General features: G+C 37.9%; 1 long non-coding RNA gene across 1 annotated transcript; it reads right to left on the minus strand.

The window, feature by feature from the left end:
• Positions 1–431: 431 nt before the first annotated feature.
• Positions 432–1,358, minus strand: LOC128644352 (uncharacterized). The gene is made up of 3 exons (XR_008399978.1): positions 1,318–1,358; positions 1,182–1,238; positions 432–642 (listed from the first exon to the last, which is right to left on the minus strand). It is a non-coding gene; the product is annotated as an uncharacterized LOC128644352 (long non-coding RNA).
• Between the last annotated feature and the right edge of the window lie 14,786 nt (positions 1,359–16,144).

Below are 16,144 nucleotides of genomic sequence, written 5' to 3' on the forward strand. Positions count from 1 at the left end.
ACGGAGCAAATGTATTAAAAAAAAAAATAACCCTGAAAATTTAACTTTCTATGTTTCAATTATATTTGCATTTTTGGTTTAGTTTCTATAAAAAATTATTATATTATAATATATGTGTCTGTTATTTTTTTTAAAAAGGTAAAGATTAATAATAGAGAAACACATTCAAACGGCATTAATAGTTTTTAATTTAACATATGATATGTTATAAATCATAACCAACATTTATACATTAACTGTTTAAAAAACAAAAAAAACATTTTAAGAAAACCCACCCCAAAAAAAATCAATGATTCTCAATTCTTGTTTGTAAAATATTCACTAGTAATGCAAGCAACCTATTTGTCTCTTGACGAGCAAGTAAACTCTGCCTGTCAATTTCCAAACGTTCACTTTGCAGGTCACTCATCTGTTGAAAAAAAGCCCTTTGTTCATTCTGAAAATTTGTGGCTAATTGCAGAATGTTAACCAAATTTACTGATATTGCCTCTTCAGTTGGTGCTTGTGCTTCTTGTTGGATATCTTCGTGTACATCTCCAATTTCTTCTTCTGGTACTTCTACATTTGTACTTGAGGAATGTACAGGAGATGTCTCCTGTATTGGTTGTAAATTCAGAACGTATTCAACATTTTCAGAATCATCTATAATGAAGATAAACAATAATTTCATTTTGACAATGCCACCTATTATAGATTACTATCATCTTTCACTGAAAATATGAAAATTAAATTTAATATTGATGAGATTTTAAAAGGGCAGAATACACATGTATCAGCATCTTTAAAGTATAATATTCCACAACAATTACATTCAAATTTTGTAATTGCTGGATATAAGCAACTTACAATTTCACTACAATTGTCAGCTTTTGTTAATTCTATTGCTATCTGTATGTTATAAGCTGGAATGCAATTCTTAAAGCATCCATCATATTTTAGTTTCAGCACCATGGTCAGTGGTTCCAATAAACAAGCACTAACCATGGTGCTGATCCTAAAATGGGATGGATGCTAAGATTTACATTCCATCTTATAAAATATAGATAGCAATATAATTAATAAAAGCTGAAAAATGTAGTGAAATTGTAAGTTGCTTATAATTTCATGCTGTATCTGAATCTACAAAAAAAAGTCTTATAATGTTTTAATATGATTTGCACACAAAAAAATTTTAGCTTTACCTTCAAAAAGGAGCAAAGTGTCCTCTCCTTCAATATTCTGATCATTATCATTCTCTTCTTAAAAAAAAAAAAAAAATTATAGAGGCAAAATACATATAGCACACTCTTGAGGGACAATATAGGCACAAATACCTACCAACTTCTTGCAGGACGCTGCTGCAAGCGGCAATCTCTGTTAATGCATGAGCATCTGATTGTGTAGATGGGGATCCTAAAAAAAAAAAAGGGTAATCAATAGCCAAGATTAATGTAATATATCCATTAAAGTGAAATAAGCAATGCACAAAATTGGAAATATATTACTGCATTATTTAAGTTACTTCCATTACAAACAAAAAGTGAAAAACAGATTGAACATCGAATGTGCTTTTCAACAAAAGTTTCAAAGAAAACAAAAATAAATTTTAATATAAGGAAAAAAATTGTATTTGAAATCAATCACCAGTAATGAGTGAGGAGAATGAAAACATTTATCAATTTCAATTAGGATTTAAATACTTCATTAGCAATATAAATATAATAATAATAATAATAGTTTACCTGCATAATCGTCTGTGTCTCCTTGCACTTCAATTCCCTCCACAACCTCAGGCCCCATCAAATTAAGAACTTTCTTCTCATACTCCATTAGATCAGCAGTATATCCTGGACCACCCCCTGTACCTTTTGCTGAACGTTTTTCTTTGCATAGTTTAATTTTAATTATTCTTTTTATATCCGAAAAACGTTTTTTACAATTATTTACATTTTTGGGGTTTATACCCTGTGCAGATACCTCCTGGCTTATATCTTGCCATATCTGCCTTTTACGTGCCATAGGTGTCTGCCTGCTTCTACAGCCTAGCAGGACATCATAGGGATATAAAATTTTGTCTACAAGAACATTGTTTTGAGATAGGTATATTTCGACCACCTTTTGTTTTGCTGGCAGTTGATGCGTTTTCCTGTAGGCCAGCAGCAGACATAATAAATAAATAAATAAATAAATAAATAATTTAATATATAAAAAAATATATCAATTATTTTTTGGATTAAAAATTATAAATATACAAATTAAAAAAAAATTGGAGTAGAAAAATATTGATATATTAATAAATACGATATATATATAAATCTCTGTAAATATATTGCACCCAAAAAAAAAAATATACAAGGGAAAAGAGAAATGTATTACCACAAATCACTGCGAAGTCCAAGCCTATACTTGGTTGAATAGTTCATACCGGTTAAACATGTTGTTTATTGCTACAATAAAACTGATAAGCGCTCCCCACTAGGGGAGGAGAAAGGGAGAACAGGAAAGGATGGATCTAATTTGTGACTAAGAGTGTCTCGATACTACCTGCTATTGCTATTCATGTAAATGATGATTTCTACTGTTACCTTATGTTATTGTATCCAAAACCGTGAAATGTGTATGTACACACTCTATTGTATCCTTTCTACTGTTCTCAATAAAAATAGTATTTAAAAAAAAAAAAAAATATATATATATTATGAAAAAGAACAATGAAAAGAAGATAGTTTTAGCGACCAAATGAGGGCAACTTTACAGTGTGCAGAAGCGCCAAAAAAGGGGCAGAATAAAAACAACTTTAATCATAAATAAGAAATAACAATAAGAAACAATCACGTGTTTAATTTCTTTTATTTTAATAGGACAATAACAATAATAACAATGAAACTATTCCCGGAAGTAAAACTCATGATAATTACTTGCGAGTGATAAATAAAGTGAAAATCATTGCATTCTCCAAGAAACTATAATAGTCATTCGCTTGTCATCGCAAAAAACTTTTGCACGAAATTTGTCTCAACAATATTAATAAATATTGGCAAATAATTGGATTTCGGAAATTGCGAATAGCTCCGAAAATTTCCGCAACTTTTTTTGCGCATTTTTCTCGGAGCTTGATAAATCTTGCCCTTTGTCTGACTTTACCGACTATGCAAATTAGTTGGCAGTTCTGGAGAAAGGCATGCTGGGAGATATAATATTTAAACTTCTGGATCACAAAACATCTTTTACTGTCTGTTGTCTCAGATGAAAATGACCAGTTCAACAAGTTTAATGTTGCTCTGATATAGGGGTGAAAGAAAACTGTTTGAAGCCTCCCTAAGTTAAAAATGTCCTGGATTGAGAACTATAAATACCAGTTAGTTTACTAGGGATAATTGGCCCGGTTAGCTGTCCTGCATTCTTGACTGGCTCAGCCTCATTGCTGCAATATATGTGTGACTCCCATTATAACCCTCCACTGTAGATAAAGTGGCTGTTGGGTCAAAATGTGGTGTTTCTTATAGAAACCCCTCCCTGAATGTGTGCAGAGTGGGTGAGTAGGTAACAGGGACAGTGTAGCACCTTAATGAGTTAGTAGTATAGGGACAGAGAGTTGAATGTGGCAGTCTAATGGGGTTGAAGTCCATGTCAAGATGCTTGAAAATTGCCATTTTTTTATATATATCAGCAGTGAGAGACAGGGATGTTGGGAAATGTAATATTTAACATTCAGCATAGCAATATGGACCCCAACCCCCAGAATGTGATCTTTATGGCCCTTTTATGTTCCACAGTAGCTTACGCCAGTATATCATATTGCACGCGTAACATAAACATAAAAAAAAAAATGTTGAAGTCATACGTAAAAATCTAAACCGGAATTTTTTTTAACCCAAATGTTAAAACACCATTTAAAACCATCCCCCACATCACAAATACTAAATAAACATATTAACCCCTAAACCGCCATCCCCATACATCGCAATCACTAATAAAATGTATTAACCCCTAAACCGCCATCCCCATACATCGCAATCACTAATAAAACATATAAACCCCTAAACCGCCATCCCCCGACATTGCAAACACCTAATTAACTTGTTAACCCCTAATCCGCCAACCCCCCACAATGCAAACACCCAATTAACCTATTAGCCCCTAATCTGCCAGCCCCCACAATGCAAACACCCAATTAACCTATTAACCCCTAATCCTCTTACCCCTACAGCACAAAGAATTAAACTAAAAACAAAGCCCCGTAACTTGACACCCCCTAACTTAACCCCAATTAAAATACACTGAAATAAAATTAAAAATATACTAACTACCTAAAAAGCATTCAAAAATTACAAACAAAAAAAACCTGCATTACAAAAAACCCAAACATTACATAAAATAAAAAACCCTAAGATTACTGAAAAAACAAAACTAAGATTACAGAAAATATAAAAAAAATACCCTTGCAGAGAATAAAACAACCCTAAGATTACTGAAAACCAAAAACCTAACCTTACAAAAATAACAAACGTCCAGATTACGAGTTTTGCGTTATGAGCTGTGCGGTGCTAACGTGCAGTTTATTCTCACAGTTCACTTACCTATAGTGCTGGTATTACAGGTTTTTACAAACCCGGCGTTAACAGGCAAGAAGTGCGCGTAGAGCAAAATTGAGCTCCATACCACACTCCAATACCAGCGCTGCTTAAATCAGGGGTGATCTGGTCGTAAGGCAGCCCCATTGATTCCGATGGGGAAACTAAAGTTATATTTACACCTAACACCCTAACATGAACCCCAAGTCTAAACACCCCTAATCTTACACTTATTAACCCCTAATCTGCCGCCCCCAACATTGCAGACACCTATATTATACTTATTAACCCCTAATCTGCCGCTCCGGACATCGCCGCCACCTACATTATATTTATTAACCCCTAATCTGCTGCCCCCAACATCGCCGCCACCTACATTATATTTAATAACCCCTAATCTGCTGCCCCCAACATCGCCGACACCTACATTATATTTATTAACCCCCTAATCTGCCGCCCTAATGTCTCCTTAACCTACCTACACTTATTAACCCTTAATCTGCCGTCCCCAACGTCCAAACCACTATTCTAAATGTATTAACCCCTAAACCTAAGTCTAACCCTAACCCCCCTAACTTAAATATAATTCAAATAAATCTAAATAAAATTACTATCATTAACTAAATTATTCCTTTTTAAAACTAAATACTTACCTATAAAATAAACCCTAACGGCTAGATTTAGAGTTCTGCGGCCAAAGGGGTGTGTTAGCTACGCATGCTTTTTTTTCCCCGCACCTTTTAAATACCACTGGTATTTAGAGTTCACAGAAGGGCTGCGTTAGGCTCCAAAAAAGGGAGCGTAGAGCATATTTACCGCCACTGCAACTCTCGATACCAGCGGTGCTTACGGACGCGGCCAGCTTCAAAAACGTGCTTGTGCACGATTCCCCCATAGGAAACAATGGGGCTGTTTGAGCTGAAAAAAAAACTAACACCTGCAAAAAAGCAGCGTTCAGCTCCTAACGCAGCCCCATTGTTTCCTATGGGGAAACACTTCCTAAGTCTGCACCTAACACACTAACATGTACCCCGAGTCTAAACACCCCTAACCTTACACTTATTAACCCCTAATCTGCCGCCCCCGCTATCGCTGACCCCTGCATATTATTATTAACCCCTAATCTGCCGCTCCGTACACCGCCGCAACCTACGTTATCCCTATGTACCCCTAATCTGCTGCCCCTAACACCGCAGACCCCTATATTATATTTATTAACCCCTAATCTGCTGCCCCCGCTATCGCTGACCCCTGCATATTATTATTAACACCTAATCTGCCGCTCCGTACACCGCCGCAACCTACGTTATCCCTATGTACCCCTAATCTGCTGCCCCTAACACCGCCGACCCCTATAAATTATTCCTATTTAAAGCTAAATACTTACCTGTAAAATAAATCCTAATATAGCTACAATATAAATTTTAATTATATTGTAGCTATTTTAGGATTAATATTTATTTTACAGGCAACTTTGTATTTATTTTAACCAGGTACAATAGCTATTAAATAGTTAATAACTATTTAATAGCTACCTAGTTAAAATAATTATAAAATTACCTGTAAAATAAATCCTAACCTAAGTTACAATTAAACCTAACACTATACTATCAATAAATAAATTAAATAAACTACCTACAATTATCTACAATTAAACCTAACACTACACTATCAACAAATTAATTAAATAAAATACCTACAAATAAATACAATGAAATAAACTAACTAAAGTACAAAAAATAAAAAAGAACTGTTACAAAAAATAAAAAAATATTTACAAACATTAGAAAAATATTACAACAATTTTAAACTAATTACACCTACTCTAAGCCCCCTAATAAAATAACAAAGACCCCCAAAATAAAAAAATGCCCTACCCTATTCTAAAATTAAAATAGAAAAGCTCTTTTACCTTACCAGCCCTGAAAAGGGCCCTTTGCGGGGCATGCCCCAAAGAATTCAGCTCTTTTGCCTGTAAAAAAAAAAAACATACAATACCCCCCCCAACATTACAACCCACCACCCACATACCCCTAATCTAACCCAAATCCCCCTTAAATAAACCTAACACTAAGCCCCTGAAGATCTCCCTACCTTGTCTTCACCACGCCGGGTTCACCGATCGATCCAGAAGAGCCTCCGATGTCTTGATCCAAGCCCAAGCGGGGGGCTGAAGATGTCCATGATCCGGCTAAAGTCTTCATCCAAGCGGGAGCTGAAGAGGTCCATGATCCGACTGAAGTCTTCTATCAAGCGGCATCTTCAATCTTCTTTCTTCCGGATCCATGTAGTTCATCCCGCCGACGCGAAACATCCATCTTCACCGACGACTTCCCGACAAATGACGGTTCCTTTAAGGGACGTCATCCAAGATGGCGTCCCTCGAATTCCGATTGGCTGATAGGATTCTATCAGCCAATCGGAATTAAGGTAGGAAAATTCTGATTGGCTGATGAAATCAGCCAATCAGATTCAAGTTCAATCCGATTGGCTGATCCGATCAGCCAATCAGATTGAGCTCGCATTAGAGCTTAGCTTTAGGGATTAATACATTTATTATAGTAGCGGTGTGGTCCGGTCGGCAGATTAGGGGTTAATAATTGTAGGAAGGTGGAGGCGACGTTAGGGGCGGCAGATTAGGGGTTAATAAATATAATATAGGGGTCGGCTGTGTTAGGGGCAGCAGATTAGGGGTACATAAGTATAATGTAGGTTGCGGCGGTGTACGGAGCGGCAGATTAGGGGTTAAAAAAATATGCAGGTGTCAGCGATAGCGGGGGAGGCAGATTAGGGGTTAATACATATTATGTAGGTGTCGGCGGTATTAGGGGCAGCAGATTAGGGGTACATAGGGATAACGTAGGTGGCGGCGGTGTGCGGTCGGCAGATTAGGGGTTAAAAAAAATTAATAGAGTGGCGGCGATGTGGGGGGGCCTCGGTTTAGGGGTACATAGGTAGTTTATGGGTGTTAGTGTACTTTAGAGCACAGTAGTTAAGAGCTTTATAAACCAGTGTTAGCCCATAAAGCTCTTAACTCCTGTTTTTTTTCTGCGGCTGGAGTTTTGTCGTTAGATTTCTAACGCTCACTTCAGCCACGACTCTAAATACCGGCGTTAGAAAGATCCCAATAAATAAATAAATAAATAATAAAATTCAAATAAATAAAAATTCAAATAAATAATAAATTCAAATTAGTTTGGTTTATTTGTTACATTCGGATGGCCATGGACTAACCACGATTACACTAGTAGTTTACAGTATATTAGGTTATATCACTCTGCTATGAGTTACACCTAATATTACAGTACATAATACTAATCTAATACACAGAACATCCAAACTAACACATACCGAACTTCCAAATTTACAAATCGAATCCGAACCAAATACATCCAAATTTATTTTAATCCGAATGAATCAGAAACAAATGCATTTGAATGTATCCGAATTTGAATCGATCCTAAAACGAAATTCTAAAACATCCAAAACTAATTTTTCTGCCGCGCACAAGTCTAATTTATACTGGTAGAAACCTCATTTATCTTTAAATAATATTTGTAATGTCACATAGTCTTGTCTGCAGGTAACTCACATGAAATGTAACAAACAAGACTTAGTTTTTCTAAGAGAAATAAAACTCTTCTTTGTCTGTATTTTGCCTAACAACTCAACCAACATGAAAGAAATGTGCAAATAAGAGCAGGATTACAAGTGAGGTGCCAATAATGACATTAGCGTTATTGTGATTGTTTGCTCCCCTTCCCATTGCACCTGCTATTGGAGGAGCTGGGTGGTGTGATTAATAATGACTTATCAGATCTATTTCTCCTATCTAGGAATGTTCCGATTATATTAGCTGTTACACTTAGCAAGAGCTTGACTTTCCCTTTGTCTGTAAGGGAAGTTCTGCTAGCAGTGAATTAGAGATCAGCCTGTGAAGGGTTAGCCATTGTTTGGATATTTGGTCTGGTCTCTGTTATTTCTTCATCTGGCACACAACACATTGGCTGAAGTTCCACAAAAATATTACCAGTGCCTTAAACACCAATAACCTACAACGTCTTAACAAATTACTAGTGCCTAGAGCTGTATAACTACAGAAAAAAAACAATACATGGAAAGTCTCAATATATTACCAGTGCCTAGGGCAGCACATCAACAGAAAAGGCAAAACACTTGAAAAGCCCCTTAACTAGAAGATCTATTATTAGATGAGGGGCGACAGACAGCTATTCTGGTGATGGGGCCCTAGGATAAAGGTACATGCCCTGTATACAAACTCATTAGTACAAGGCTAAATAAATGTGACTGTGATGAATATGGTATGTTAAAGAAGTAACAAGATAATAATCTCTTATAGAAATGGTATAAAAGGGCATTTCCCTAAACAAACATGGCTGGTCTGTTCTCACATGGCCTAATTACACATCTCTACAGATGGTTTTGTTTATGTGGCTTTTTATTTCAAATGTAAACCTTTCTATCTCAACTTTATGATCACCCCCCCCCCAAGCAAAATAATGCACTACCAGAAATAAAATCTATTTTATAAAGATTAACGGCTAGATTTGGAGTTTTGTCGGTAACGACCCGAAAAACTAACGCCGGCTTTTTTCTGGCCGCACCATAAAAATAACTCTGGTATTGAGAGTCCACATAAAGGCTGCGTTAGGCTCCAAAAAAAGAGCGTAGAGCATACTTAACGCAGCTTCAACTCTCGATACCAGAGTTGCTTACGCAAGCGGCCAGCCTCAAAAACGTGCTCGTGCACGATTCTCCCATAGGAAACAATGGGGCTGTTTGAGCTGAAAAAAAACCTAACACCTGCAAAAAAGCCGCGTTCAGCTCCTAACGCAGCCCCATTGTTTGCTATGCGGAAACACTTCCTACGTCTGCACCTAACACTCTAACATGTACCCCGAGTCTAAACACCCCTAACCTTACACTTATTAACCCCTAATCTGCCGCCCCCGCTATCGCTGACCCCTGCATATTATTATTAACCCCTAATCTGCCGCTCCGTAAACCGCCGCTACTTACATTATCCCTATGTACCCCTAATCTGCTGCCCTAACATCGCCGACCCCTATATTATATTTATTAACCCCTAATCTGCCCCCCACAATGTCGCCTCCACCTGCCTACACTTATTAACCCCTAATCTGCCGACCGGACCTGAGCGCTGCTATAATAAAGTTATTAACCCCTAATCCGCCTCACTAACCCTATAATAAATAGTATTAACCCCTAATCTGCCCTCCCTGACATCGCCGACACCTAACTTCAATTATTAACCCCTAATCTGCCGACTGGAGCTCACCGCTATTCTAATAAATGTATTAACCCCTAAAGCTAAGTCTAACCCTAACACTAACACCCCCCCTAAATTAAATATAATTTACATCTAACGAAATTAATTAACTCTTATTAAATAAATTATTCCTATTTAAAGATAAATACTTACCTGTAAAATAAATCCTAATATAGCTACAATATAAATTATAATTATATTATAGCTATTTTAGGATTTATATTTATTTTACAGGTAACTTTGTATTTATTTTAATCAGGTACAATAGCTATTAAATAGTTAAGAACTATTTAATAGCTAAAATAGTTAAAATAATTACAAATTTACCTGTAAAATAAACACTACACTATCAATAAATTAATTAAATACAATTCCTACAAATAAATACAATTAAATAAACTAGCTAAAGTACAAAAAATAAAAAAGAACTAAGTTACAAAAAATAATTTTTTTTTACAAAGATAAGAAAAATATTACAACAATTTTAAACTAATTACACCTACTCTAAGCCCCCTAATAAAATAACAAAGCCCCCCAAAATAAAAAAATGCCCTACCCTATTCTAAATTACTAAAGTTCAAAGCTCTTTTACCTTACCAGCCCTGAACAGGGCCCTTTGCGGGGCATGCCCCAAAGAATTCAGCTCTTTTGCCTGTAAAAAAAAAACATACAACCCCCCCCAACATTCCAACCCACCACCCACATACCCCTAATCTAACCCAAACCCCCCTTAAATAAACCTAACACTAAGCCCCTGAAGATCTTCCTACCTTATCTTCACCCTGCCAGGTTCACCAATCCGTCCTGAAGAGCTCCTCCAATGTCCTGATCCAAGCCCAAGCGGGGGTCTGTAGAGGTCCATGATCCGGCTGAAGTCTTCATCCAAGCGGGAGCTGAAGAGGTCCATGATCCGGATGAAGTCTTCATCCAAGCGGGAGCTGAAGAGGTCCATGATCCGGATGAAGTCTTCTATCAACGGCATCTTCAATCTTCTTTCTTCCGGATCCATCTTGCAGACCTCCGACGCAGAACATCCTCTTCTCCCGACGCCTACTAGCCGAATGACGGTTCCTTTAAGGGACGTCATCCAAGATGGCGTCCCTCGAATTCCGATTGGCTGATAGGATTCTATCAGCCAATCGGAATTAAGGTAGGAATATTCTGATTGGCTGATGGAATCAGCCAATCAGAATCAAGTTCAATCCGATTGGCTGATCCAATCAGCCAATCAGATTGAGCTCGCATTCTTTTGGCTGATCGGAACAGTCAATAGAATGCAAGCTCAATCTGATTGGCTGATTGGATCAGCCAATCGGATTGAACTTGATTCTGATTGGCTGATTCCATCAGCCAATCAGAATATTCCTACCTTAATTCCGATTGGCTGATAGAATCCAATCAGCCAATCGGAATTCGAGGGATGCCATCTTGGATGACGTCCCTTAAAGGAACCGTCATTCGGCTAGTAGGCGTCGGGAGAAGAGGATGTTCCGCGTCGGAGGTCTGCAAGATGGATCCGGAAGAAAGAAGATTGAAGATGCCGTTGATAGAAGACTTCATCCGGATCATGGACCTCTTCAGCTCCCGCTTGGATGAAGACTTCATCCGGATCATGGACCTTTTCAGCTCCCGCTTGGATGAAGACTTCAGCCGGATCATGGACCTCTTCAGCCCCCCGCTTGGGCTTGGATCAGGACATCGGAGGAGCTCTTCAGGACGGATCGGTGATACCTGGTGAGGTGAAGACAAGGTAGGAAGATCTTCAGGGGCTTAGTGTTAGGTTTATTTAAGGGGGGTTTGGGTTAGATTAGGGGTATGTGGGTGGTGGGTTGTAATGTTTTTTTTTACAGGCAAAAGAGCTGAATTCTTTGGGGCATGCCCCGCAAAGGGCCCTGTTCAGGGCTGGTAAGGTAAAAGAGCTTTGAACTTTAGTAATTTAGAATAGGGTAGGGCATTTTTTTATTTTGGGGGGCTTTGTTATTTTATTAGGGGGCTTAGAGTAGGTGTAATTAGTTTAAAATTGTTGTAATATTTTTCTTATGTTTGTAAATATTTTTTTATTTTTTGTAACTTAGTTCTTTTTTATTTTTTGTACTTTAGCTAGTTTATTTAATTGTATTTATTTGTAGGAATTGTATTTAATTAATTTATTGATAGTGTAGTGTTAGGTTAATTGTAGGTAATTGTAGGTAGTTTATTTAATTAATTTATTGATAGTGTAGTGTTAGGTTTAATTGTAACTTAGGTTAGGATTTATTTTACAGGTAAATTTGTAATTATTTTAACTATTTTAGCTATTAAATAGTTCTTAACTATTTAATAGCTATTGTACCTGGTTAAAATAAATACAAAGTTACCTGTAAAATAAATATAAATCCTAAAATAGCTATAATATAATTATAATTTATATTGTAGCTATATTAGGATTTATTTTACAGGTAAGTATTTATCTTTAAATAGGAATAATTTATTTAATAAGAGTTAATTAATTTCGTTAGATGTAAATTATATTTAATTTAGGGGGGTGTTAGTGTTAGGGTTAGACTTAGCTTTAGGGGTTAATACATTTATTAGAATAGCGGTGAGCTCCGGTCGGCAGATTAGGGGTTAATAAGTGTAGGCAGGTGGAGGCGACGTTGTGGGGGGCAGATTAGGGGTTAATAAATATAATATAGGGGTCGGCGGTGTTAGGGGCAGCAGATTAGGGGTACATAAGGATAACGTAGGTGGCGGCGCTTTGCGGTCGGCAGATTAGGGGTTAATTATTGTAGGTAGCTGGCTGCGACGTTGTGGGGGGCAGATTAGGGGTTAATAAATATAATATAGGGGTCGGCGGTGTTAGGGGCAGCAGATTAGGGGTACATAAGGATAACGTAGGTGGCGGCGCTTTGCGGTCGGCAGATTAGGGGTTAATAAGTGTAGGTAGGTGGAGGCGACGTTGTGGGGGGCAGATTAGGGGTTAATAAATATAATACAGGGGTCGGCGGTGTTAGGGGCAGCAGATTAGGGGTACATAAGGATAACGTAGGTGGCGGTTGGCAGATTAGGGGTTAAAAAAAATTATTCGAGTGTCGGCGATGTGGGGGGACCTCGGTTTAGGGGTGCATAGGTAGTTTATGGGTGTTAGTGTACTTTAGAGCACAGTAGTTAAGAGCTTTATAAACCGGCGTTAGCCCAGAAAGCTCTTAACTACTGACTTTTTTCCTGCGGCTGGAGTTTTGTCGTTAAATGTCTAACGCTCACTTCAGAAACGACTCTAAATACCGGAGTTAGAAAGATCCCATTGAAAAGATAGGATACGCAATTTACGTAAGGGGATCTGCGGTATGGAAAAGTCGCGGCTGAAAAGTGAGCGTTAGACCCTATTTTGAGTGACTCCAAATACCGGCGGTAGCCTAAAACCAGCGTTAGGAGCCTCTAACGCTGGTTTTCACGGCTAACGCCAAACTCCAAATCTAGGTCTAAGCCTCTTAATTAGAAGTAAGATCTATTATTGTTTGAAACAATTGCCTTTTTTCCATTCTTAGTCTGTTTAGTCTTAAATCATTGCTGTTCCTATGTCTTCTCATGAAACAAGACAATATTTTTACACTGCAATTGCAGATACATGGAAAACCACTGTAACATATTACTATTCACTTGCTGTAATGTAACTTTGTCTGACTTTACCGACTATGCAAATTAGTTGGCAGTTTTGGAGAAAGGCATGCTGGGAGATATAATATTTAAACTTCTGGATCACAAAACATCTTTTACTGTTTGTTGTCTCAGATGAAAATGACCAGTTCAACAAGTTTAATGTTGCTCTGATATAGGGGTGAAAGAAAACTGTTTGAAGCCTCCCTAAGTTAAAAATGTCCTGGATTGAGAACTATAAATACCAGTTAGTTTACTAGGGATAATTGGCCGGTTAGCTGTCCTGCATTCTTGACTGGCTCAGCCTCATTGCTGCAATATATGTGTGACTCCCATTATAACCCTCCACTGTAGATAAAGTGGCTGTTGGGTCAAAATGTGGTGTTTCTTATAGAAACCCCTCCCTGAATGTGTGCAGAGTGGGTGAGTAGGTAACAGGGACAGTGTAGCACCTTAAGGAGTTAGTAGTATAGGGACAGAGAGTTGAATGTGGCAGTCTAATGGGGTTGAAGTCCATGTCAAGATGCTTGAAAATGGCCATTTTTTTTTATATATATCAGCAGTGAGAGACAGGGATGTTGGGAAATGTAATATTTAACATTCAGCATAGCAATATGGACCCCAACCCACAGAATGTGATCTTTATGGCCCTTTTATGTTCCACAGTAGCTTACGCCAGTATATCATATTGCACGCGTAACATAAACATAAAAAAAAAATGTTGAAGTCACACGTAAAAATCTAAACCGGAATTTTTTTTAACCCAAATGTTAAAACACCATTTAAAACCATCCCCTCATCACAAATACTAAATAAACATATTAACCCCTAAACCGCCATCCCCATACATCGCAATCACTAATAAAATTTATTAACCCCTAAACCGCCATCCCCATACATCGCAATCACTAATAAAACATATAAACCCCTAAACCGCCATCCCCCGACATAGCAAACACCTAATTAACTTGTTAACCCCTAATCCGCCAACCCCCCACAATGCAAACACCCAATTAACCTATTAGCCCCTAATCTGCCAGCCCCCACAATGCAAACACCCAATTAACCTATTAACCCCTAATCCTCTTACCCCCACAGCACAAAGCATTAAACTAAAAACAAAGCCCGTAACCTGACACCCCCTAACTTAACCCCAATTAAAATACACTGAAATAAAATTAAAAATATACTAACTACCTAAAAAGCATTCAAAAATTACAAACAAAAAAAACCTGCATTACAAAAAACCCAAACATTACATAAAATAAAAAACCCTAAGATTATTGAAAAAACAAAAATAAGATTACAGAAAATATAAAAAAAAATACCCTTGCAGAGAATAAAACAACCCTAAGATTACTGAAAACCAAAAACCTAACCTTACAAAAATAACAAACGGCCAGATTACGAGTTTTGCGTTATGAGCTGTGCGGTGCTAACGTGCAGTTTATTCTCACCGCTCACTTACCTACAGTGCTGGTATTACAGGTTTTTACAAACCCGGCGTTAACAGGCAAGAAGTGAGCGTAGAGCAAAATTGAGCTCCATACCACACTCCAATACCAGCGCTGCTTAAATCAGGGGTGAGCTGGTCGTAAGGCAGCCCCATTGATTCCGATGGGGAAACTAAAGTTATATTTACACATAACACCCTAACATGAACCCCAAGTCTAAACACCCCTAATCTTACACTTATTAACCCCTAATCTGCCGCCTCCAACATTGCAGGCACCTACATTATACTTATTAACCCCTAATCTGCCGCTCCGGACATCGCCGCCACCTACATTATATTTATTAACCCCTAATCTGCTGCCCCCAACATCGCCGCCACCTACATTATATTTAATAACCCCTAATCTGCTGCCCCCAACATCGCCGACACCTACATTATATTTATTAAACCCCTAATCTGCCGCCCCAATGTCTCCTTAACCTACCTACACTTATTAACCCTTAATCTGCCGTCCCCAACGTCCAAACCACTATTCTAAATGTATTAACCCCTAAACCTAAGTCTAACCCTAACCCCCCTAACTTAAATATAATTCAAATAAATCTAAATAAAATTACTATCATTAACTAAATTATTCCTTTTTAAAACTAAATACTTACCTAAAAAATAAACCCTAACGGCTAGATTTAGAGTTCTGCGGCCAAAGGGGTGCGTTAGCTACGCATGCTTTTTTTCCCCCGCACCTTTTAAATACCGCTGGTATTTAGAGTTCACAGAAGGGCTGCGTTAGGCTCCAAAAAAGGGAGCGTAGAGCATATTTACCGCCACTGCAACTCTCGATACCAGCGGTGCTTACGGACGCGGCCAGCTTCAAAAACGTGCTCGTGCACGATTCCCCCATAGGAAACAATGGGGTTGTTTGAGCTGGAAAAAAAACTAACACCTGCAAAAAAGCAGCGTTCAGCTCCTAACGCAGCCCCATTGTTTCCTATGGGGAAACACTTCCTAAGTCTGCACCTAACACCCTAACATGTACCCCGAGTCTAAACACCCCTAACCTTACACTTATTAACCCCTAATCTGCCGCCCCCGCTATCGCTGACCCCTGCATATTATTATTAACCCCTAATCTGCCGCTCCGTACACCGCCGCAACCTACGTTATCCCTATGTACCCCTAATCTGCTGC

The sequence above is a fragment of the Bombina bombina genome, unplaced genomic scaffold, assembly GCF_027579735.1.
Source record: "Bombina bombina isolate aBomBom1 unplaced genomic scaffold, aBomBom1.pri scaffold_648, whole genome shotgun sequence".
Classification (NCBI taxonomy): domain Eukaryota; kingdom Metazoa; phylum Chordata; class Amphibia; order Anura; family Bombinatoridae; genus Bombina; species Bombina bombina.